Raw genomic sequence first — 25246 nt, forward strand, 5'->3', positions numbered from 1 at the left:
ATTGTGTGATAGATAACAGTGAAGTAAAAGCCATGAAGAACTAGTCTAGGTTTTAGGCCCTGTAAACCACAATCAATTTGATTTAGCTCACAAAGTAGTTGTGAGTCATGGTTAAGTGATTGTGACATGTTTGAAAGGCAAACTATGTTACAGAATAGAACAGCCCTCTGAAAAGGTGGTTGCATACAGTTTTGTAAAGATATTTGGAAACTTTGGTCTGGAAAAGACCACATCACAGAGAAACTGTTATCTGAAAGTCACACTGGTGACAAAAAAAGCTTTCGGTACATATCTTAGCAAGATCTTGTATGTGCTCAAATAGCCACCTTCTTTTGTGACCACTGGAGTTAATAGTCTAATTATGTGCCTATGAAATATTATGACAGACTTAAGGGTAAGTAGAAATTTAGAAGTCTTGGCAAGGTTCATAATTCTCTGATATTTGATTTTTTAAAAAAGATTTTATTTATTTGAGAGAGAGAGAAAGTGAGAGCACATGTGAGAGAGCACAGGTGGGGGAGAGGGAGAAGCAGACTCTGGTCAGGAAGCCTGATGCAGAGGTTGATCCCAGGACCCTGGGATCATTATTTGAGCCCAAAGCAGATACTCAACTGACTGAGCCACTCAGGCATCCTTGTTTTTGTTTGTTTGTTTGTTTGTTTTAATTTGAGAGAGGGGAGAGAGAGAGCATGTGCGAGAGGGGGCGGAGGAGTAACAGAGGAAGAGAGAATCTCCAGCAGACTCCCGGCTGAGCACAGACCCCCAACACGGGGCTCGATCCCACTACTCTGAGATCATGACCTGAGATGAAATCAAGCGTCAGACACTTAACTGACTGAGCCGTTCAGGTGCCGCTCTGATATTTGATTTTATTTTCAACACATGATAATATCAATAAATTTCACTTTGGGTTCATGTTATAATTCTATTGTCTTCTCTTATGACTAAAAAAATAATGGAAGCCCTAAAAGGACATATTTAAGAAAGCTGAGAGGAAAGATGTTAATTTATTTGATATAAAATGCAGCATTCTCTATGGTCTAGCTCCTAACTTTCCAGTTTTAATTCTTGCCATGTCTCAATGTACACTTTTTTTCTTTTTTATTCATCTAAGCCAACCAGCTGGCAACAGTTCCCAATGTTCTAATTCCTCCTCATTGGTGTACATGTTTTCTTCTCATGGTGCTCCTTGTATACTTTTAAATAACTGCAACAGCCTAGAGGACATTACCAGAAAGATAATTACATTGCTCTTGGCCCAGTTGGTCTCATAGAGGCTGAATTTCTTTTTCCTTCTCGTCCTGTTCCTTTTCTCTTCTTTACTCACACTTCCCTGGGCCTTTTTGACTCACCTTCCTTGTGACCGTTGGATTCTCTGGGAAGAAGATATGGAGACTCAGTAGAAAGTGCAAAAGGGGAAGGAAAGGAGGAAGGAGGCAGAAAGGAGCTGTCAGACTGAGATGCTGACCCGATGAAGCTCAAGAGAAGTCTGGAGCAACAATTGCCCCGTAGAGGGTCCCACATTGGGATGAAAATAGCCAGCTTCCTATATCACTTTGTTGTTCAGTCACTGGCTATAGTGTCTTTCCCTGTCCTCAGATAAGAATGACTTCAGCTATAAGGCTGAGACAGACCCTGATATAGTTAATGATATATATCATTAATGGCTGGAGGCTGTCAGTCATATACTTCATAGCTTTCCGCTGAGCAGCCTGTCCTTTCTTGAAGAGGAATATCTCTCTTTGCCACACCCTGCTCCCAGGATCCCAGGCCTACATTCGAGATACAGCAAAGTCTTCAATATCTCCAATTTCTGTTTCCATCAAGAGGATATTTTCCTCTTCTAGGAAGAGGTCTTAGATTTTCAGGTTTAAGATAGTCAAAATAAATCCCCTTTATTCCAGCTGATTTTAAGAACTCCTTATAATGTGACCTTGTTGGCAAATTTGAAGGCTATCTTTACTGTGTCTCTTTGATCTTTAATATACTGTAAGAAAAAAAGAGTGAGGAAGAAGAACAATTTAGATCAAAGGTCACCTTCTTTGTGGAGGTTTTTCCAAAACTGTCCTCTAGGCTGAACTCACTATTTTTCAACTGACCTTGGATAGGCAGCTGTGAAGGCCTCAGGTACAGCACTTAGCATACCGTGTTCTAGTACTAGTTGACTTTCTTCTCTGTTTCTTCATTATATCGGATACTTTCTTAGGGTGAGAAAATTCCTTGTCCCTCTATCTGTCTCTCACTCTTGGATTTATAACAGATGCTTTGGATTTGAATTCTGTAGTGTGACAGCAGTATCAAACCCACTGTGATATAAAGCTGTATTATCATTAGAGATTTCCCAACTATTGAAAAAACATACTCACTGCTTAAACAATACTTTATAAAATGTTTACAGTATGTACATATTGCCAAATACAGGAAATAGTGAATACTTTTTAAAGAAAATAAAACTTTATATTATCTAAATATGAACATTTTGTTTCCTTTGTGTTTTCTAAGATTTGGAATTTTTTTTTTTAAGATTTCATTTATTTATTTGACAGAGATCACAAGTAGGCAGAGAGGCAGGCAGAGAGAGAGGAGGAAGCAGGCTCCCTGCTGAGCAGAAAGCCTCATGCAGGGCTGGATCCCAGGGTCCTGGGATCATGACCTGATCTGAAGCAGAGGCTTTAACCCACTGAGCCAACCAGGCGCCCCTGGAATTTTTTTAAGTTGGCATATATACTGTTGTATCTAATATTATCTTTAAGACATTTGACCATGTTATTTAATATTATTAAAATTATTTAATTATTTTTCTATTATTGGAAATAGGGTTGTTTCCAATGTTTGCTTTTATGTATAACCTGTCATGAACTTCCTTCAGTATAAATCTTTATTCTCATCTGTGACTTTTTCCTTTAGGAAAAAACAGCAATACACTTACTAATCTTTGTTCATGTTGTTGAATTACCTTCTGGTTCTTTGTGTTTTAACTGATATTTCTCTTAAGAGCTTGAATGTTTATTTTATATTTTATTAGTCATTTATATGCCAGCTTCTATAATTTTTATTCTCATATTATTTGTCCATTTTTAATAAAAGTTTTGGTGTCCTTTTTATGAGTCTGAGTAAGTTTTTAATATATTATTAATATTATTATTGTTATTTTAATATAGTAAGTATTACTAAATGTGTCATTGTTGATATAAACAGTTTTCTCAGTTTGGATTGTCTTACAATCTTAGGAGGTTTTGCTCTTCCAACATATATTCTAATGATCTGTTTGTTTCTAAATTTAGAAAGTGTTTATCTGTTCTGAGAGCAGTTAGTCATTATTCCCATCTGTTTTCTGCTTTTATTTTTAAATAAAATTTATTTTAATGGATGAAAGTTTAAGACCGTGATCCAACTTAATGTGTTCCTCAAAAGTGTAACTTCCCCAAAACCTTTGGGTAATTCATACATATTAGTTTCCAATGCTTCTTTTCCATCTATTATGATCTTTTTTATTTTATTTGTTTTTAAGGTAGTCTCTAATACTCTGTTGATTTGTTTGCCTGTTCTTGAAACAATATTTGCAAATGTTTTATGGATGCTTGAAAAGAAGGCATATTCACTGTTAATGAGAAATATACATATATGCATCTATATATTCAACATTTGTTTCAGGTACATTCAAACACCTTTAAAAATCAGATAAGTGATATGACTGTGCTGAACAGCCAAATGTAGTTCATTAGGAAGTGGTACCAATGAGGTTGGCAGGGAGAGCACATACCTAGCCTAGAGACAGAAAGTCAAATATTAAAATATATATAAATATATTATATTATATATTTAATATTATGTTTATATATTTTTATATATGAACTTATATAAATATTTGTATATGATATATTTAATATATATAATATATATATATATAGTACTGATATAATTCCTCAGCCTCAGGTATGTTTATAGAGTTACTTGGGCTTCTTATCTCTAATTTGCATAATCCAGTCTGACTAATTATTGGGAAGGAGAATTTTATTTAAAACAAAACAATTGTGGGGCACCTGGGTGGCTCAGCTGTTAAGCATCTGTCTTCAGCTCAGGTCATGATCCCAGGGTCCTGGGATCCAGCCCTGTGTTAGGCTCCCTGTTCAGTGGGAAGACTTTCTTCTCCCTTGCTTGTGTTCCCTCTCTCTCTCTCTGTCAAATAAAGAAATAAAATATTTAAAAACAAAACAATTGTAACAGCCTTTACTTTCTGAGAGGAGGTATGAATGATGTATATATTTTATGGGAAAGAGACTATAATGGGAGGAGAAAGGAAAGACTGAACTTTCAAGGCTTCTGTTAATTCTTCTATGTTTAACTCAAACCATTAGTTCATTTGCTTATCAGAACATATGATCTAATCTTTGGACTTTTGGAAGCTAAAGTACTGTGCAAATAAATGGTTGTGAGGCTTGGGATTGGCACTTAGGGGAGCAGAGAGAGAAATTAGACAGCTTATCTTTATTGAGAAGTAAAATGATGAGAAGTTTTTGCCAATATGTATTTAGGTCTAAATAATACTTTACAAATACATAGACTGCTATCTAAAGGGAAAAAAATTCCTTTGTTGCCAGATGAGATACCTTGGACAGCAAATCACTTACCATAACATAAAGACAAGCCAGGGAAAGAACCAAGAAGTGCTGGCTTGATCTATGCCAGAGAACAGCCACAGGTTAGCGTGAAGAACTCATGTAGGAGGGAAGTCCATGAGAAATCAACTCTTTTCAATGCCTTTCATTCGAAGAGACCACTGCCAGCTTCCAAAAGGGTAGCGTAAACTGGAATATACCAACAGGGAGCGAAAACTGAAGGGGATTTTTGGGTGGAGAGAAAAAAGGAAATAAAGGAAGAACATTTTATTTTATTTTATTTTATTTTTTTAAAAGATTTTATTTATTTATTTGACAGACAGAGATCACAGTAGGCAGAGAGAGAGGAGGAAGCAGGCTTCCTGCTGAGCAGAGAGCCAGATGTGGGACTCCATCCCAGGACCCTGAAATCATGACCTGAGCCGAAGGCAGAGGCTTTAACCCACTGAGCCACCCAGAAGCCCCAGGAAGAACATTTTAGTTTGTTTTTGTTTTGTATAAGTTCAAATAAGCACTGCTTATTAAAAGCTGGATCTTGACTGGGTGGAGTTAAAATGAAGTTCTGATTTTTCTCCAGTCAGTGTTTTTTCAATATTTATCAAATCTTTGACTTCATTCTTTAAAAGTTTTGTAGACAGATTCCATAACTTTTGGACACTCTCAGATTTAAAAACTCAATCAAATCAAGTTTAAAATAACCTTCATACTTGATCTAAAGTTTTACTTTCCCATTTGGGAAAATGGGAACTTCTTAAAATCATGATTCAAGGGTCTTTGCTTCTAGACAAGAGGAAAATAGATTGAAAGTTTAATGTTTTAACTGGGCATGTTGTCCTTCTTTCTTTGTTGGCTTGTGCTGGTTTTTGCTGCTCCCCTGGTTAACCCTGACAGGCTGCTGATGGTGGCCTTTCTTTGTGGAAGGCATTGAAAGAATTCATCTCCCATGGAGGGGCATGGGCTAGTTCTTCACACCATCCTGTGAGGTCTTCCTGTGGCTCCTTTCTCTGGCATGGGGCATCCTCTCTGGCACAAACACTTCTAATTTCTCCTGCTCAGTTCCCATCCACACTGGTATATACCATAGCTTCCCCTTTCTGGAGTCCCTTAGTCTGGAGTGTTGCCTTCTTTGATGAGGTATTCTCAGAAAGATCTCATGATCAGTTCCTCTTCTGGTGTCCCCTGGACCTATAAGAAATCTATACACGCTTGGAACAGCGAATGCTGTTGTGGCTGCTTTACTGTCATCATCTCTCTTTAATTCATAGGGACAAGTCATCAAGTCTTAGCAGAGAGCCATTCCCCCAGTGCAAGGCCACTTTTCTCTTTTTGGAGGAACTAAAAAAATTCTATTCAACAATCTCTGAGAGAATCCCCTCCTGCCGTCTTGGCTTGAGGGCTGGGACACTACATTTTCCAATGACTACTCCACATACTACAAGCCCACTGACTTCAACAACCTTCCCTTCTCTCCCTCCAGTCAACTCTTTATATAGGTGGTTGGTATGAGGTGGGGTGTGGTGGGGATAGGGCCTAGATGAGGGTGGTAGGCTGATGCTTCTACTTTTCATTAGATCTTGTGAGAGATATTGATGCCCCGAACCTCTTTAGAATATGGTATAATAGTTTGTTTTGTATTCAAGTTTGAACTCTAGTAAGGTTAGTGTACTTAACAAATTAAATTAATAAATTATACAGTTGCATAGCCACCTTGCCTGAATAGTTCTACTCAATATTGTTGCATGGAGAAAATCATGGAATAGAATAAGGCAGAATATCATATTCCTGTGGTCTGTGTAGAATCCAAGAAAAGGAATCATCTTGTTACTTAGTGTCCTTGCCCTATTCTTTCTTCTGCCCTGGAAGGTTAAGCTGGTTCTTGTGAGAGGGAGTCAAAACACTTGAATCTTTATTTGCAGATCAAACACAGAGCTTTCTAGAGTGTATGCTGTGTGGTGCTAATAAACTTGTCCTCCAAATACGCAAACAAACAAACAAACAAACAAAACACGCAAAAAACCCCCCAAAAACCCAACCCCCTTCCCTAAACCAAAAGAAAAATACTGGTGTTTGTAGTGTTTGCCACTTTCCAAGGTGTAAATACTTTCACCATGTGGATTTCGATCTACTTATGGATTCAGTCACTGAATAAGGAGTAGGAAAGAGGTTCACATAATTGTTTCTGTAAGCCAGTACAAGCTGGATGCAGGGCCTCACTGTTTAACAGGTATGACTCTATGAAGTTGGATGGAAATTATGGTGCTATTTGTAACCCTTCTGATATGTTCTACCCAGCTATTTGTTAGAGCTATCTCTGGGAAAGAGAGAGGAATAATTCTTTTCTGAGATGAGGCAAAATGAAGTAGACCTGAAAACAGAGCAACAAGGAAGTGTTAGGACAGTTTTCCTGGGAGAAGCAGAGATATGTAACAAGCCAAAAAGCTAGATTTACTAGAAAAATGGGTGAAATTCACGGTTGTGGACAGCCAAACACTAATGACTTTTAGGAACAAGTTGCCTAGTGTGTGTAAATAGTTTGTTTATCAGGGCTGTAATTCTACCTACTTAATTGCCCCAAACTTTCACTTAAGATGACTACACATGAAAATGGCCTTTGTGAGCTGTTGTTAGATCAATGGAGAAAAGGGTCTGTGTCCCATGTCTGGGCCAATGCACAGTGGATAAAGTAGAATGAAACAGAAGGCAAGAATCTAATCAGGTTCAGAGGGCAAGAATAAAGCTAGAGGGTTTTTTTAAAGATTTTATTTATTTATTTGACAGACAGAGATCGTAAGTAGGCAGAGAGGCAGGCAGAGAGAGGAGAAAGCAGGCTCCCTGCTGAGCAGAGAGCCCGATGATGTGGGGCTTGATCCCAGGAATCTGAGATCATGACCTGAGCTGAAGGCAGCAGCTTAACCACTGAGCCACCCAGGCACCCCAAAAGCTAGAGGGGTTTTTGAGGAGGAAAGACCTGGGAATTCCCAGAGGTGTTGGGGGGGGGGGCATTAAAACATTGCTTGATGTATAATGGGGGTGTTTACCAATTTTACTGACAGAAAGATAACCTTAACTGACATCTGAATATTATTTATGCTACTGTTAAAAATAATTATGACCTTATTTTTATTTATTTGATCTGCCCAAGTTTGTTGTTATTATAACTGTGTTTCTGTTATTTATGCATATACTTAATAGTCCTGTTTCATACATGTTTTTGTTATAGTATTTCAGGCACTAAAATTCAAGGCTATTACAACTTATTTGTGAATTATCAAGATACTTTTCTGGTTTACCCAAGAACTTGGTGTGCTTTTTCATTTGTTCAGATCTTTTGTATCTCTCAGTCAATATGAAAATCCTTCTTTGTAGATCTTATATTTTCTTCTTTAACATTCTGAAGTGTCCCCTAATATTATTTCTCCCCTTCTTTTGCTGAAGTGAAAGACCTGAATTTCAGCTGGAACATGTCTGCCCAGAATTAAGTCTTCATTTCACATTCTTCGTTGCAGGTAAGCTAGCTATTGACTAAGTTTGGGACAAAGGGATGTAAGTGGAAGGGGTATACACAACTTTGAGGAGTGTTCAAGGGAGAAAATATGTTCTCTTTTCTTTTTCTTGTGGTGAGAATGGGACCGTCTAGCTAGAGCTGAAACCAGGGAGGAGCCCAGGACTCCTAGGGGGTCTGTGAAACAGCTATTCTAGTCTTGGACCCCTGACCACTGGACTTTTCATATGAAACAATAACCACTTTTGTATCTAAGCTACTGTTTATTTGGGCTTTATGTTTCATGTAGTTGAACTTAATGGTAATTTCTTTACTAAGCATTGGTATTATAATATTGGTATTATACTGCATTGTAAATGCAATATTTTTCCCATTAGATCTTCTGATTGGTTATTTTTTTATATGTAAAATATATTGATATATTCACTTTGGACACCTTACTATGTGACTGAATTTTAACATTTAGCAATTAGGGAACAAGGACGGAATACAGAAGAAAGGGGAGGCACTGGCTTATGTGATAGCTTTAGCACTTAAAATATATGGGAGGGGGCAGTGTTTCTTATAACAATAGTGGAGATGATTTTCATTTGTTAACTGATACAAAAGTTTCACAGCACAAGAATGACAGGCTCAGAACAGTCAGCTACCAAGGTATATTATGAAGACCAAAAAGTTTACAGAGTAGCATTTAAAGAGAGCCACCTGAACTGAAAATTAGGTCTGAACTTTGATTATGAGAGTGGCAGATTTATAAGAGATTGAATTCATAGGCCCAGCTAGTATCCTATGTCTATGTCTCCTTAAAGACAAAGACATCAAATCTATTGAACTGAAATTAAGTGGAACTCAAGATGCTCTTGAGAACCACGAACCCACAGATTTCCATGAATCTCCCAGGAGGGAGTCTAGCTCATCTCCCTCTTGATAGAGGTCAGCAATGTCCCATTGCATGGAGGCAAAGATCTTATTTGATATAGATTTCTTGGAAAAAAACAAAAACAAAAACAAAAACAAAAAAAACACGTTTATTCTCCTCTGGATCTTTCACTACTTAACACTATTTTTCTTTTTCCCTCAAAGCCAGTAGAGCCAGCCCTCAGCATGGTCTTTCTAAGGAACTACTACCTCTTCAGGAGACATGTACTACGAGCTATGGATCATATTTATCAGCAGGAATCAGAGAAAAACAACAAACAAAAAACATGTGTGAGGATGGAGCGTGAAGATGCTCAACAAGAAGGGGCAGAATATAGAGCTGAGTAGGGGTAAGCTTTGCCTTTCATTTTTTCTTCTCTTTCCAGCAAACCTTTTTGTTAGGTGTGTTAATTGGTTTTACTTTTGGGATCTAGATCTTAGGTTTTGGAGACAGGTGTTCATGATGATTGGAATTTGCAAGGAGTGCTATACCTGGATGATCAGAACGTGAAGAAAGGAGATTACTTATGCATTGGAAGAGCTGTGGTAGATATGTGTTGGTAGTGTAACAAAGCCAAAGCACTGTTTGAGGGAAGAGGTAGAACAAGAGAGGTGGAAGGAGAAGCAGTTGTGGGGAGAAAGCAGGTTACTTGATTAAATATCTTTGAAGATGAAACAATTGTGGATTGTGGCGAGGACTGGCTACCAATCTGGTTGTGGGTATCCGAGTTGAAAATGGAAGAGAAGGTTACATGGAACCGGTAGGCCAGTAGGCTAGGAAACTTAAGGGCTGAGTTTGTTAAAACAGCAAAGTTTTTCAGGCAGATGAGAGGATTTAACACGGAAGGAAAACTGGGCCAGAAGACAAAGACCTTCGTTTCATTTGATGACAGTAAGAAGAATGGAATGGAGAGTATAATAAAATTGCATGAATCTTAAAGAGCAGGTTTATATGACAGGAGTGGAAGTAGGAATGGTCTGGAAACAAAGATACATGCTGTTGAGTTCTAAATCCATAGAAATATGGTGGAAGAGAAAAATATTTTCTTCCTGTGTTCTCTTGTATAGAAAAATATTTTTTTTTTCTGCATCCAGTCAGATCAATCTTATTGTTTGTAGAAATTACTTCAAAATTCCAGCAGTATCATTTCTGTCAGTATGAACACATTTCAGATGTAAAGTTGTGAGAGGCCAATTCATGGAGCTGCCAACCCTCTGCTATCTTAAATGGAAGTTTAAATAAAATCTTTATTATATATGTCAGTACATTTTATATATGTCAGTGGGAAGCCATATTCAGTTTATATAAATGTTAAGATTTTATAATGTTCTGTAGCTATTAATGGCTTAAAACAAAGTGATACCAATGTAACTGGACAATCTAATAAAAAAATTCAAAACCATTTTTTAAAAACAAATCTGGTTATTTAAGTTAACCAATCTGTTAATTTCAATACTAGTTTAAGAGCACAGTTTTTTGGCCTTTCAATGTTTTCCGTGACAGCTGTTTTCTTTTATTTGTTTCTATTTTTGCCCATTACTCCATAGAAAACAATAAACAGAAAATTCTGAAACAGATGGCTACTATTGTATTTTGTAGTTTATTTTTAAAATATGCTACCCCAAACATCTGCCATAATCTGGAACTAGTTTTCAGAAAATGAGTTTGGCTTGATGTTTGATGTGGACCCAATTGGAAATGATAATGATATATATAGTGACAAGACAAACACTAGGGTGAGCATTTTGCTTCTGTGGAAGCATCTGAAAAAGTTTCTGATGTTTTCTTTTATTTTTTAGTTAAATTCTACACTTGTATCAATAATCTATTGAACTGAAATTAAATCTTTGTACTTTCATTTGTTTCTTTCCATCAGACCTCTACATTTGTCTCCATTTTCTCACCACATCATACTTTATTTTATAGGTTTAGTTCATGTTAGAAGGCTAGGGTTTCTGTTATTTCTAAGTTAGCCTCACTGTCCTAAAATTTAACGTATAGACCTCAGTAAGATGATCGGGATGCACATTTAAATAAGTACTTGCTTCCAAGTTTACTTATTAACAATATGCATGCTTTTTCTAGGATTATCATGATAAATTTGATATATTCAGACATTACCTAGATCATCATTTTATCACCTTGAGATTTAAGGTTCTCTGTTGGTGTTCTAGAAAACAGAAAGAGCTTGCAAGTCAGAGAAGGTTGACTTGCTCATTCTTCTTAGAGAACATAGAAATACTAAAAAGATATTCATTTAGGATTTTAGCAAATATGCACTTATGTTAAATTAATACAGTTTACCTAACAAATATATGTATCACATGTTATATGTGCATGTTTTGATATATGTATTTGTTGATATTTGAAATTAATTGATTCTTTTAGGAAATACTGAGATCTTACTATGTTTCAGATACTAAATAGATGTGAAAAAAACAGACAAAATTGTATTCAAATGGGAAGACAGATAATAAATAAATAAATGTACAAATAGTATAATTTTAGAAAATCACAAATGCTGAGAAGAAACATGAGAGTAAGTGAATAAGGAAGACTAATAGAGATAAGAGCGTATTATATATATATTATTTATTCATTTCAGAAATTTAAATAAAATCAGATATTCACTGCACAAAAATATCTAGAGATTTTTAAAGATTTTAAAGCTTTGTCTCTGCAATTGATATAAAAATACTAGTACTTTTATTTTCTTTTTCCCACTCCAATCATTATTATTTGCAATCTTTGCCTAAAATTTTAAATTTGCAATTTATACATTAATTTTTCCCTTTGTAAGCCTTCATAGGGAGCTTTGTGTAAGGGGCAGACAGATAAAGAGTTGAAGTTGGTGCATGAAAAAGCATAATGGAAATAGAAATAAAGCCTAATGTATAGGTATTTAATATTATGGTACATAGATCTGTATGAGATCTGGACGTTAAATTCCACCTTCTATTTATTAATTTCCATTTAAAATGCATTGGTCTCATTTGCCTTATCTGCAAATAAAGATGGAACATTTTCTAAATTTGAAGATTAATGGTTGTATAATAAAACCAATTCAGAAAAACTTCAGATCTAATCATTTTGATTCTGTGAAAAATCAAATTTATAATTAATGTTCTAGATAATGCTATGTTTTGAGGTTTGTAAAAATACAATTTACAGATATTACTGTAGCAAATACTATCTCTAAGCAAGTATCTTTTTTTTTTTTTTTTTTGCCTAGATCACATGGTGAGCTTGTTTATGTCCTGTATCTAAACTATCAACAAATTTATCTTTTACTAATTTCAAACTTCTATTTCCTGTCAAAGAACCATCACCTTTAGTTTTCTTTACTTAATTAGCATTAGCATTTGATTTTTATGGGGATGCTTTTCCCAAAGAAAAGAAACTGCTTTTGTAACGCTGAAAGCAAAAGAAATGGGAGGACACCATGAATTCCTTTTATTGAATTCACTTGGCTTCTTGTGACCACCTCCTTTACAATGCTCAGAAACCCCTCACTGATAGCCTGTTTTACATGCTTAACTAGAATCAGTACAAAGCTGGCCTGTTTCAATTCATGTTTCTTATTTTCTTCTGTTTTCTTTTGTTGTCTTTGTACATCGAGACATTTCTCAATCTCTTAACTCAGGTCCATGGAGGGCTCTTTAAAAAAAGAGCCCAACTGGCTGGCCCATCTGCTGATGGAGTGTCCTGGGACAAAGATGAGGCCTTGCTGGCCTCCCGAGGCCATGTGTCCCAGAGCTCAGGGCCTCTCCAGAAAGCCTTGTGGAGGGAGGCCTCGCTTTGGGGTCCGCCTGCCCCAAGGTGGTGAGGAGAGCTCTGCCGCCTGCCCTCCTGGGGCCTCCGGGCACTGGCCATGTCTGAGGCTGCCTGGGTTCCGGCTGGACGCAGCAGGAGTGGGCCACCCACCTGGCCCAAGGGGCTGCGGGATAGGGGGTGGGTTCGGGAGGGTCCGGCCCCCACCACCTGTGCCCCAGCCTCACATGGACTCAAGGGTGTTGAGTGGGAACAGGTTGCGGTTGGTGGACGTGGAGAAGTAGAGCTGCTTGCTAAGGGTATGGTTGTCATATGGGCTGCTCAGCCCCAGCGTCTGCTCAAAATCTGGCAGCTGCCCCATGAAGCTGAAGTTGGGGGAGATGTTGGACTTCTTCCTCTTGACCAAGTCGTAGGCGTCATTAAGCGACAGTTTCATCTTCTGCACCAGGTAGACCACGGTGACCCTCACCGAGTGGCTGATAGAGATAGACATATTACCATCTTATTTGCAAGTTATTTCAATAATTTGGGTTGTAACATATTGGAGTCAAAAGTGTAGAAAAACTATTAGGCCCTGTTTGCTTACCTGCATTGTTGAAAGTAGGCATATTCTAGGGGAGAGGGTTATGTTTATACTTTGAATGTTGGAGTTTTCCCAAAAGTAAATAATCCATCCCTCTCTTTGGCCTATATTCTTTAGATGCGTTCAGTATAATTGTGAATAGTTCTTTTATTTGCACGAGAGGGGAGTGTGCACACAACCTCCTTTTAGCCACTGCTTAGGCTGTGGTCTTTGCTAATGCCAATTAACACTGGGCCCCGAAGTCTAGGAAACCAAGTAATGCAGTGAGTAATGATACTCACTAATTCTACATTCATGAAGCTTCTTTTGTTTATTTCCTAGTATAAAAGAAGGGCAATTCTGAGTTGAGGCTTGAAGTAGTAAATGTAAATGTAGTGTCTTGAAGAACAAGTTATAACCATACTTCACCTTAAATTCATGGGATAATTGATATCTATGTGTTAAATACAGTTCACAAAGGTATTATTCCTCTGCTTTGAAAGTAGTGTTATGGAAAATTTGGTGCACACTTCCTGTTTGTTGATCTCTTGCATTATCACATGAAGCAATACATTTGTTTGTATAATACCTTTTTGTAGAGTTAAATTTCTCTAATTGTCCCATAAAGTTAATTGATTCAGTGTTGCTACACTAATAGAAATAAATCGGTAATCTGCCTATCACTAATAGAATGCATTAACAAATTAATCTCAATAGAAGCATCGGCAAAGTAAAGTTGTCATCTCTCATTTTTTCATAATACTTTTGGTTTTAGTCCTCTTTTTGAGGTAATGCAGCGGCATTTGGTAATGATTGATTTGGGCCATTAATGACAAGTCCAACTAGGTTTTGGTTCATCCATTTTCCCTTAGTCCAGGCAAAAATGCTACTACAAATAAACATCAGGTCTGAGTGATTTTTGACAGAGAGAACTCCAAGGAGTCCTGGCTTGTTATATGTTTGTCTCTTCATCTACCTGACAGGAATGACATAGCTCCATGTGGGGCCTCTGGACCCTGAATTTAACATGTCCAAAAATCTAACTGTGAGATAACCCTTTTGGGGCACTAACTTGACACCTTGAAATTCTGGTACAGTTTCAGGGGTCCCTAAGGCTATCTGGGTGTTGGTGAAGAACGACACATAGAAACACAAACCCTTCCTATAATACCACACACAGACGCTTGTAAATGTGCATCTCTGCATGATGTCTCTGTGTGATGTGGAAAATGACAAAAATGGGAGAAGAAATTGTGCTGATGGGATACTACCTTCTCTGATGACAGTAGTTTTCAAAACTTCCTTTTCCTGGCTGTGACAAAAAATGATTTTTTTTTTTTTTTTTTTTTAGGTTTCTGTTTTTAGAGGGTGTGGGTATAAGTCATGGGTGAACTGGCATCACACCAACCGGAAGATTTTCCAGGGCACATGGCACTGATTGCCCCCTGTTTCTGCTTTTCATTTGATTCTCTTGAGGATTCTGTTTTTATCTCTGCAGGAAGGTATTAATTATCCTCCACTTGTACCTCCTATGTTTCTAAAAGCAAAAATATCCAAAGCAAGATTTTGAGTAATTTGAGAAACTCCTTCATAAAATAGAAACCCGGTGAATTTATTAGCATGACTAAAATCATTACAACAATCTGTGCATGTCTGCCATGTTTTTGAAGGATAAACTTTTTTTCTTTTGGGCCTTCTGTTAATTGTCATCATTGTGTAACATTTTTTTCTTCTTTTGTAACTCAATCAATTTGTTTTTAGATATTCATACAGACTAGGAACCAAACTTTTTTGGGCTCGAAGTTGTGAGATAAATTTAACCTGTGAAGAGTTCAATGTTAACATTCTTGTTGCATTTAAATATGATGAAATTACTACAAAAAGGGCAAGTTTCTGGATCTATTTTGGTACAAATGTCTGAAGCTTTCCTTGTGTCTCCCATTTTCTGAAATCTCCAAAAAGAGATCACTTCCAAGCTGCTTGTAAGTAGCTCATTACCTTAAATTCACATTTCATTCTATGCCATCCATTCTGCCAGAGTGTCTGTCTCCCTAAAGTATTATTTAGACCAGGTCCCTCTGCTGTTCAGTGTCCATTATCCATTTTCTAATGCAAATATCATAGCCTATCAGGGCTTTCTGTAATTTGGACCTATCAAGCGGTGATAACTGGTTAATTGCATTTTCAAGTCTAGTGACATTTCTGTTTTAATATTGGGAACTGTTCAGCAACAATCGTATCACTTGCTTCCATAAACATATGATTTTACTAGATCAGTTATATTTATCTGGGCTATATACTTATAAATGTAAAAAAAAAAATTAACTTTTTCAAAGTATACCAAAGTCTAATTCGTGAAACTGCTCCAAGATCCTGGCTCAGTAGATCTCTGTTCCACTCCTTAGACATTGTTCAGTTAAGTTGAATGTATATACCAACCTAAAAAGTTGTGCAAGAATATTCAAAGATGCATAATTTTAATAGTCCAAAGGCAAATTAGTTCCTGGTAACTACAGATAGAATTTATAGATTATAATTTTGCTAGATTAAATAAATCAATATACAAAAATCTATAGAAATGCTTTGAATTAGGGATACCTGGGTGGCTCAGTCGGTTACTTCTGCCTTTGTCTAGGGTCATGATCCCAGAGTCCTGGGATCAAGTCCCGTATCAGGTGCCTTGCTTGGTGGGAATCCTGCTTCTCCCTCTGCCTGCTGCTTCCCCTGCTTATGCTCACTCTCTGTCCCTCCCCCTCCTCTCTGACAAATGAATAAATAAAATCTTAAAAAAAAAAAATTGCTTCGCATTTGAAAGAACAATTTAAAAATTGAAACAGAAAGATACCTTATTTGAAGTAACAATAAAAGAAATTTAATAAGCAAGGTATTCCTATATGGAAAAAAATTACATTATTGGAGAACTTTATATAAAGTCTAAACAACTACAGAGTCATATTATGTTTCCCAGGGGAAAGAGTTAATACTATGAAAACACAAAATTTCATAAAATATTATTTCATTTGGAATTACAGTGGAGTGAAATTTTCACTTCCTAGAATGAGATAAACAAAGCCAAATTTCATATCAAAGTATTATTGTCTGAGAATAGCTATGCCATTTTGTAAAAGGGCCTAGAGTACTGATTTACTGGATATTAACTACTCCAGTAATCCTGTAATTCAGTTGCTTGTTCAGGGTAGTCTAATTGCTATAACCAGCAACCCTCAAATTTTAGTGGCCAAACACAATTATTTTCTATTCTTGTAATCGGTATTGTGAGGTGGGAGGCTTTTCCCCAACAGCCAGTCAGGGCCATGTTGTATCTGTCAAGAGATAGAAACTGTATCAGTAATTTGAACAGGGAAATTGTAAATTGGAGATTTGTGAACTAGAGGGATTAACTACTAAATTATAGGAATAGAGGATTGGCAGATATGGGAAGTAGTTTTTACCTCTAAGGCAGAGGCAGGGTACTCAGGAAGGAATAGACTTGGAGGAACCTCCCTTTCAGCCCCCAGATGCTGGGAGACCGAGCTCTTGGGAGAGGCTGTGGCTGTGGCCAGTTGAAAGGTGGGCAGGTTTGCTGAGTGCACAGGCTGGGGCTGGCAAGTACAGAACCTCCTGCTGTGCTGGTAAGACTTAGTAGGAAGCTTCCTGCTTGAGTCCCAGGGAAGCTTGCCGGGTGGGTGAGCGCCACTAGAGGTAGGGCACACTCTTTGTCACCATGTGCTGCAAGAATCAATAGGAAAAACAACCCCAGAATCAGGACCCATTCCCCTTAATGGGTCCCTCGAACACCTTCTGCTGACAAGGTGAGCCTTGTGCCCCCTGGCACAGGAGACATGTTTGTTTATAGGATCTGACTTAAATGTAACAAAGCAGGGCAAAGAGAGGGAGATTTGGTGCTGAGAAGCAAAATATTGTAGACCAGCAGACCTGAATTCCTTCTGTCTTGTGGCTTTTCCTTCCTTCTGAAAGTCTTCATTCTTCCAGAGATTAGTATAAAGATGGAGAAGTCTCACTTTTCCTAAACTTCCTTGGTGAGTAGTCACTAATCTCATGGGCTCACCTAAATGCAGGAGGAATGAGAAATATGGTCTAGTGGTGTACCCAGGAAGATGAGGAAAACACAGATACTGATGAGCAATTATCATCTCTACCACAACCTAATATCGAAACAATATGTTACCACCCTAGAAAAAGACAACTAAATCAGGGAAATAGAATAAAGGTCAATGTATAGTAAATAGTTCCAAAATTAAAAATAAATACATTCATTGGCTCTTTGAAAATCTTGCTTATAATAAGAAATAAAAGCGTTATTATGGAAAGATATTTATAGAGAGTTATTTATCACAGAATTTCTTTTGTAATGGTTTACAAACACATTTACAAGCAAAACAAACAAACACACCCATGAATGTCCAAGTTGAATCAGTTGTGGTATATCATACTAGAGAACATAATTCTATAATTTAAAGTAAGTTAGGTTCAAATTTATGAACTGGAGAAATGTTTATGTTAAATGAGTAATGCAATGTTTTAGGTAAAATTCCATTTTTATAAAAATACATAATCTTTAGAAGTCTATGTACATGTCTGCTTGAATATATTTGTATGGTCAAGGAGAAAAATGCTAACATTGATTACCCAATGCAGGGAGTGGAAAAAGAGGGAGGGAAATCATTAACTTTTATTTTAGCTTATTTCATTATAGACCATTAGCATGAATTTCTTTTCTAAGACAAAATAATAAAATGTGAAATGAAAAAATAAACCTTTATGGTACAAATAAATGTCTTAGGTCTAGAAATGCAGGCAAAAAACTTCCTCTACTGAAATGTTGAAAGATCCGAATTGGAACTAGTTACTTGGCTCTCTACCTGCCCGTCTGACTTTGAATACTTGAATGAGAGAAGTTCTCTTAATAGTTAGGTGACATTGCAGACATCCTAGCATTTGGGTGATAACTGTTTTCAGCTAAAATAATGTGTGGATATATTTATACTGAATATGTGAGAAGGCAGTTTGGATATAATGATAATGTAAGTTGCTATATATTTAGCATGCAACATTCAATTATGTTAATTTTAATATATATATAGATACATAAATATATGTGTATGTACACATATACATATATGTATATATTTATATTACCTTGTAGCAATCTTTCTTTTTAAAATTTTATTTATTTATTTATTTTTATCTTATAGCAGATTTTATAGTGGTCTTAAAAGGAAAAAGTTTTATAGATGGAAGAAACTAAGGGCTTAAGTACTTGCATAGTTTTCCATAGCTAACAAGTAGAGTTGGAATTTGAATTAATTCTTTCTGACTCTTAATTGCTGCATTAAAATAGGCTCCCTATGGCATTTCAAGTGAACAAATGCTGTTTTTATATTTTAATTTGCTATTAGTAACACTCAATGGGAAATTTGTTAGTGTAGGAGGACCAGGTGTGAATGGATTTTCTTATCAAGCTCTGGAATGTTGATTAAAACTATCCTCTGGGTAGAATCTGGTCAGAATCAGCTGGATCTTTGTAATTGATTTTGTTTATTGTGGTAAAATATACCAACATAAAAATTACTACCTTAACCATTTTTCAGAGTACTTTTCAGTGGCATTAAGTACATACATATTGTTGTGCAAACATCTCCTCCATCCATCTCCAGAACTTTTTTTCACCTTCCCAAAATGAAACTCCTTACCAACTTCTCTTCTCCCAACCCCTGGCAACCACTATTCCAATTTCTGTCGCTATAAATTTTGACTGCTCTACCAACTCTGTGGAATCATAGAGTATGTGTCCTTTTGTGACTGGCTTAAAGTATTATCTTCAAGGTCTATCCATTTTTTAGCATGTGTCAGATTCCCTTCTTTTTATATTTGCATAATATTCTATTGTATGCATACACCACATTTTGTTTCTCCATTCACCCATCAGTTGGTACTTGGGTTGCTTCCATCTTTTGTCTATTGTAAATAATGCTGTTATGAATATGGGTTTTACAAATACCTGCTCAAGTAGCTCCTTTCTTTCTTTCTTTTTTTTTTTTTTTAATTTAATTCCACTTAGCTACCATACAGTGTTATATTAGTTTCAGGTGTATAATATAGTGATTCGACACTTCCATTCATCACCCTGTGCTCATCAAGACAAGTACATTCCTTAATCTCCATCACTTAATTCACTCATTCTTCCATCCCCCTTCCCTCTAGTAACCATCAATTTGTTCTCTATAATTAAGAGTCCGTTTCTTGATTTGTCTCTCTCTTTTCCTTTTGCTTGTTTGATTTCTTAAATTCCACAGATGAGTGAAATCATATGTCTTTTTCTGACTTATTTCACTTAACATTATATTCTGCAGCTCCATCCATTTTGTTGCAAATGGGAAGATTTTGTTCTTTTTTATGGTTGAATAATATTCCATTGTATATATACCACATCATTATCCATTCATCAGTTGATAGATACTTGGGCTGCTTCCATATCTTGGGTATTGTATGTAATGCAGTTATAAATAAAAGTGTGCAAATACCTTTGAATTCGTGTTATTTTGTCTTTGAGTAAATTCCCAATAGTGCAATTCCTAGATGGTACAGTACTATTTTTAACTTTTGAGGAAACTTCATACTGTTTCCCATAGTAGTTGTATCAGTTTGCATTCCCACCAAGAGTGCATGAGTGCTCTTTTTTTTTTTCCACATCCTTACCAACACCTGTTGTTTCTTGTGTTGTTGATTTTGGCCATTCTGACAGCTGTGAGGTGATAACTCATTGTAGTTTTGATTTGCATTTCCCTGATGGTAAGTGATGACAAACACCTTTTTAAATTTTGAAATATTTTATGTATTCATTTGTTTGGGAGGGGGCAGAGAACAGAGGGAGAGTGATAAGCACGGAGTCTGATTCAAGGATTGATCCCACGACCCTGAGATTGTGACCTCAGCTGAAATCAAGAGGTGGATGCTCAACTGACTGAACCCCCCCAGGCACCCTGATGATAAACATCTTTAAATGTGTCTGTTGGCCATCTGTACGTCTTCTTTGGAGAAATGTATCTTAATGGCTTCTGCCCATTTTTTTAATTGGATTATTTGGTTTTTGGGTATGGGGTGTATAAGCTCTTTATAGCTTTCAGATACTAACCCTTTACCAGATAAGTCATTGGCAAATATCTTCTCCCATTCCATAGGTTGCCTTTTAGTTTTGTTGATTGTTTGCTGTGCAGAAGCTTTTTATTTTGATGAAGTCCCAATAATTTATTTTTGCGTTTGTTTCCCATGCTTTGGGAGACATATCAAATAGCTGCTTTCAGTTCTTTTGGGTATATGCCCAGAAGTAGAATTGCTAGATCATGTGGTTATTCTATTTTTAATTCTTTGAGGAACCACCATACTGTTTTCCATAGCAGCTGCACCATTTTACATTCCCACCAGCAGTGCACATTTCTCCACTTTCTTGCCAGCTCCTGTTTTTGTTTGTTTGTTTGCTTGCTTGCTTGTTTGTTTGTGTTTTTAATAATAGCCATCCTAATTAAAAAATGGTATCATTTTGGTTTTGATTTGCGTTTTCTCAATGTGTAGTGTTGTTGAACATCTTTTCATGTGCCTATTGATCATTTGTATATCTTTTTTAGAGAAATGTTTGTTCGGCTTGCTTGTTTTTTGTTTGAATTGTTTGGTTTTGGTTGTTGAGTTGTAGGAGTTAACTATAAATTCTGGTATTAACCCTTTGTTTTGTAAATATGTTCTTCCATATAATGTGTTGCCTTTTTGCTCTGTTGAAAATGTCCTTTAATGCAGAAAATGTCCTTTAATTTTGGTAAAATCCAGTTTATTTATTGTTTCTGTTTTTGTTGTTGTTGGTATCATATCCAAGAAATATTTTCCAGCTCCAATGTCATGAAGTTTTCCCACTGTTTTGTTCTAAGGGTTTTATTAGTTAGGTTTTACATTTAGATCTTTGATCCATTTAGAGTTTATTTTTGTATATGGTATAAGGGAAAGGTCAAACTTCATTTCTTTTGCGGTTATCCTATTTTCCCAAAACCATTTGTTAAAAAGACTGTACTTTCATAAATATAATGATGTCAGTCCATTTACAGGGGAAGAAAAATCAAAAGGAATAGTACTAAAATAATAAAAATCAAGTCACAGTTATTAGGGGATTTAAAAACAAGTTTACATGGATCATGTAAATATAATTTAAGTATTTTTTAGCCCTAATATTTTATGGCTAATGAAGAAGTAAGGACTAATATATTTTTTTATCACATGTCATATTCAAGACAGTTATATATACTTCTCCTTTAATCCTCATAATCCTAAAGCCAAAATAGAACTTGAACTCAGATGTAACTCCAAACTTCTGTTTGTCTCATATAGTGTTGGAGTCATTTTTAATATATATGTGAGTGTGTATGTATGTGTGTGTGTGTATATATATATGTATATATATGTGTGAATACATAACATATATATGGAGAAAACAAACCATTAAACTTACTTTATATACAAAATGTATATCTAAAATACCAGAAATTAGTTAATTTTGGGGGAAATAGCTATATAGTTCGTTGTGAGGCTTGAGGATTTCTGTGCTAGTCATCCTTTCCAAATGGCTGTAATATTTAGAATGCAGAGTCTTGTTTTTTTTTTTTTCTCCTTCTCAGATTACTTTGTGACCCTCTTTCTATTTCAATACATCACTGACCTGAAACTAATGGGAGAAAGAGAAGCTGAAAGTGTGGTGTTCCAAGTGAAAGGTGGATAAACACGGGCCTTTCGCTTGAAGTAGTTGATGGAGCTTCCCAAGTACAGTCGTCAGACCTGACAGCCGAGTGATCCACTCTCAGTGTACCCCTCAGTTTATCTTCAGCTCTTCAGGCACTAGGCAGTATTTACGGGCAAATCAAAACAAAATGAGTGTCCTTGATTTTTCAAGTATGGATACGTTTAGATGATTCTTTGAAATTTGTCCTTATCAGTTTGTATTGATAAAATTTTTTAGGAGAAAAAGCAACTTGAGTAAAGATTTGGGGATCCGTCTTTTTCCGAGTGAAGCATTTATGTCAATCGGAAGGGAAGAAAGTGTTCAGAGACTTGTCTTAAAAGGCTAGATAGGAACCCAGTGCCATTTGGTGCTAGGCCCCACTGACAGATTTACTGCCTGCTCGGAGCTGCGGCGGCAGCGTGATGGGAGTGGCAGGTGAGGGCTGCAGAGGAGAGGATTCCCATGCTCCGTGCACGTGTGTAACTGGCAGCATCCAGGGTCATGGAGGGGCAGGCCTGTGTTTACAGTCAGGATTTGTGGTGGAAAAAGAAAAAAAAGTTATTTTTCTTTTATCCCTTACAGCAAAGAACTCTCCACATTGCTTGCCTAGGAGACATTTCCGAATGACCGAAACAAAAGACAAGCAGGGGGCTTTAGAACTTGCCTTAGATGAGTTCTGCAGCATGGGAAGAAGTCAGAAATGCCAAAAATTAAATTAATCACCCCCGTCTTAAATAAAAGGCTCTTGATGTAAATCAATGGCAGTTAGGGCATGGATGTCTCCTTTCTGTAAGTAACAAACTATGCAGAATTTCGAACTTACTCAGTTCATAAGAATTAAACATCAGTCTAAAACCTATAGTGGATAATTGCTAGAGACCTACTGCTGAAGTGCAATAATGCTACCTAAATTTATTATAAATGGTAAATGCATCTAGTTCAGACAGAAGAGGAATTATTTCAGTAAGTGGAGTTGCAGATTCAAAATATCTTATGATCAGAGGTTGTGTGTAAGTGTAGATAGACCACCATTGGAGCTAACGTGCCAATGCAAAGAGAACTCTGCCCAGTGTTGGAAAGCACTCCTTCAGTATGTGTTAATATTCTTCTTTTTTATTTTTTATTTTTGGAGAGAAAAAGAGAGAGATTGAGTGTGAGTGAGCAGGGGGAGGTGGGAGGGACAGAGAGAGAAGCTTAAGTAAGCTTCACACTCAGAACGGAACTGGACTTGGGGTTCAGTCTCACAACCCGGAGATCATGACCTGAGCCAAAATCAAGAGTCCCACACTTAACCGACTGAACCACCGGGGCACCCCAGTACGTATTAACATTCTGAGATGCTCTATACACTACTCACTTTACTAAAAAAAGAAAAATTTGACCCAATTTATTAGGGAGCCTCTTCACCCCCCGATTCACTATTGAAGCACATCTTCGATATTTAAAATTGGTAATTTGGTAACTTAATTGATAGTTAAGTTTTGGAAGCTAAAAATACCTTCAGTACTTTAAATTGGTAGCTACTAAGGGAGCACATTTTTACAGAAATATACTGTGCGGTCAAATTTGCTGGTAACGATTCTGTTACCAATGCAAGATGTCTTAATCCCAGTTTCTTTATTTAAATTATCAATTGTTAGATTACTTGATCCCGTCCGGCAGTCACCAGGTCTCATTTCTTTCTGAATCCTTAGTCTCCAGCCTGAAGCCCGTCCCATAGGTGTTGGGTGAGTGCATATTGAATCTGTGTTTAGAAGGAAACTTCTCAGGCATTCATGTCACTGCTCTTGTTCTTTTGAGTCCTGGGCTCCTAAAGCCATCACACTCAGTGGCGCACTTAAAATGCTGACGATTGCTTTGATGTGCCTGGAGAAGCAGCCAAGCTGATTTTGCTTGCTATGGGTGGATATGTTTGTGGAATGGGGTAGTTTTTAAATCATTTGATAATAATAACAAACTGCTGCTAGCAATGGGAGTTTGCAGAGCAGCTGAGTTCAGCTTTAATTAACTTTTATACTTAACACGTGGAGCGTGTGGTTTGTGGTGATAGACGGGAATGGTATTACAAGTTAATGAGTTATGAGGAAACTCTTAGATGCAGAGGATAAAGACCTAGACCAAGAACTTTTAGGGAAACTCAATTGAGCTACCTCTTGCTTAGTATCTGTAGTACAATGAAAAAAAAAAAATCCAAACCCACAAATATGGCACTTTTCATGCTACATTGTAATTATCTGTTAATGAATGAAGTTTATTTTCTATTTTTTTCCAAATCTATCTCTCTTAATACAGTGTGTTTTTTTAAAAAAAGATTTTATTTATTTATTTGGCAGAGAGAGAGACAGCGAGAGAGGGAATACAAGCAGGGGGAGTGTGAGAGGGAGAAGTAGGCTTCCTGCTGAGCAGGGAGCCCTGTGCAGGGCTGGATCTCAGGACCCTGGGATCATGACTTCAGCCAAAGGCAGACACTTAACAGACTGAGCCCCCCAGGCGCCCCAGTGTGTGAGGTTTGCAGTCAGGTAACATATCTAATTTATCTTGAACATGTATAATTTATCTTTATCCAGTATCCAGGCCACATGACCTTAACAGATCCTCAATGATTATTTATTAAATTAATAAAACAAATGAGTGTGAACAGAATCTTATATAGTGTGTGTGTGTGTGTGTGTGTGTGTATACCTACATAGAATCTTATATAATATATAGATACTTACATAGTATCTATATACTCTATAGTGAGTATTGGAAAACTAAATAAATATGTGTATATGTGTGTATGGATTGACTTATATACTATGGATAATTTCATGTAATTATATATTTTTTAAATATAGTATACGTATATGATGGTGTGTTTTGTTTTGTTTTGGGCTTTTGTTCATAGTAAAATAACTTTCAGTGCAATGGGCTAGTTGAAAACTTAAATGAAGATAAATTCAAAATTAACTGTCTAAGAGCTTGAGAGTTTGCAAGACTGATACATAATAATGTGCCAAAAGTTTTGCATCCACTGATTTTAGCTTAGTAATCTTTGGAATGCTTATTCTTTAGGGACACATGTTGCTCCCATATTTTGAAAAAAGAATAA

At 36.6% G+C, this 25246-nt stretch overlaps 1 long non-coding RNA gene across 1 annotated transcript in view; it reads left to right on the forward strand.

Annotated features, from left to right (window-relative positions):
- Positions 1-223: 223 nt before the first annotated feature.
- The window catches only part of LOC309863163, a 113161-nt gene continuing 88138 nt past the window's right edge, over positions 224-25246 (forward strand). Inside the window, exons 1-2 of the long non-coding RNA XR_014310898.1 lie at positions 224-394; positions 9205-9389. This is a non-coding gene — a long non-coding RNA (uncharacterized lncRNA). The remainder of the gene's footprint in view (positions 395-9204; positions 9390-25246) is intronic.

Source organism: Mustela nivalis, assembly GCF_964662115.1.
Source record: "Mustela nivalis genome assembly, chromosome: 4".
NCBI classification, from domain to species: domain Eukaryota; kingdom Metazoa; phylum Chordata; class Mammalia; order Carnivora; family Mustelidae; genus Mustela; species Mustela nivalis.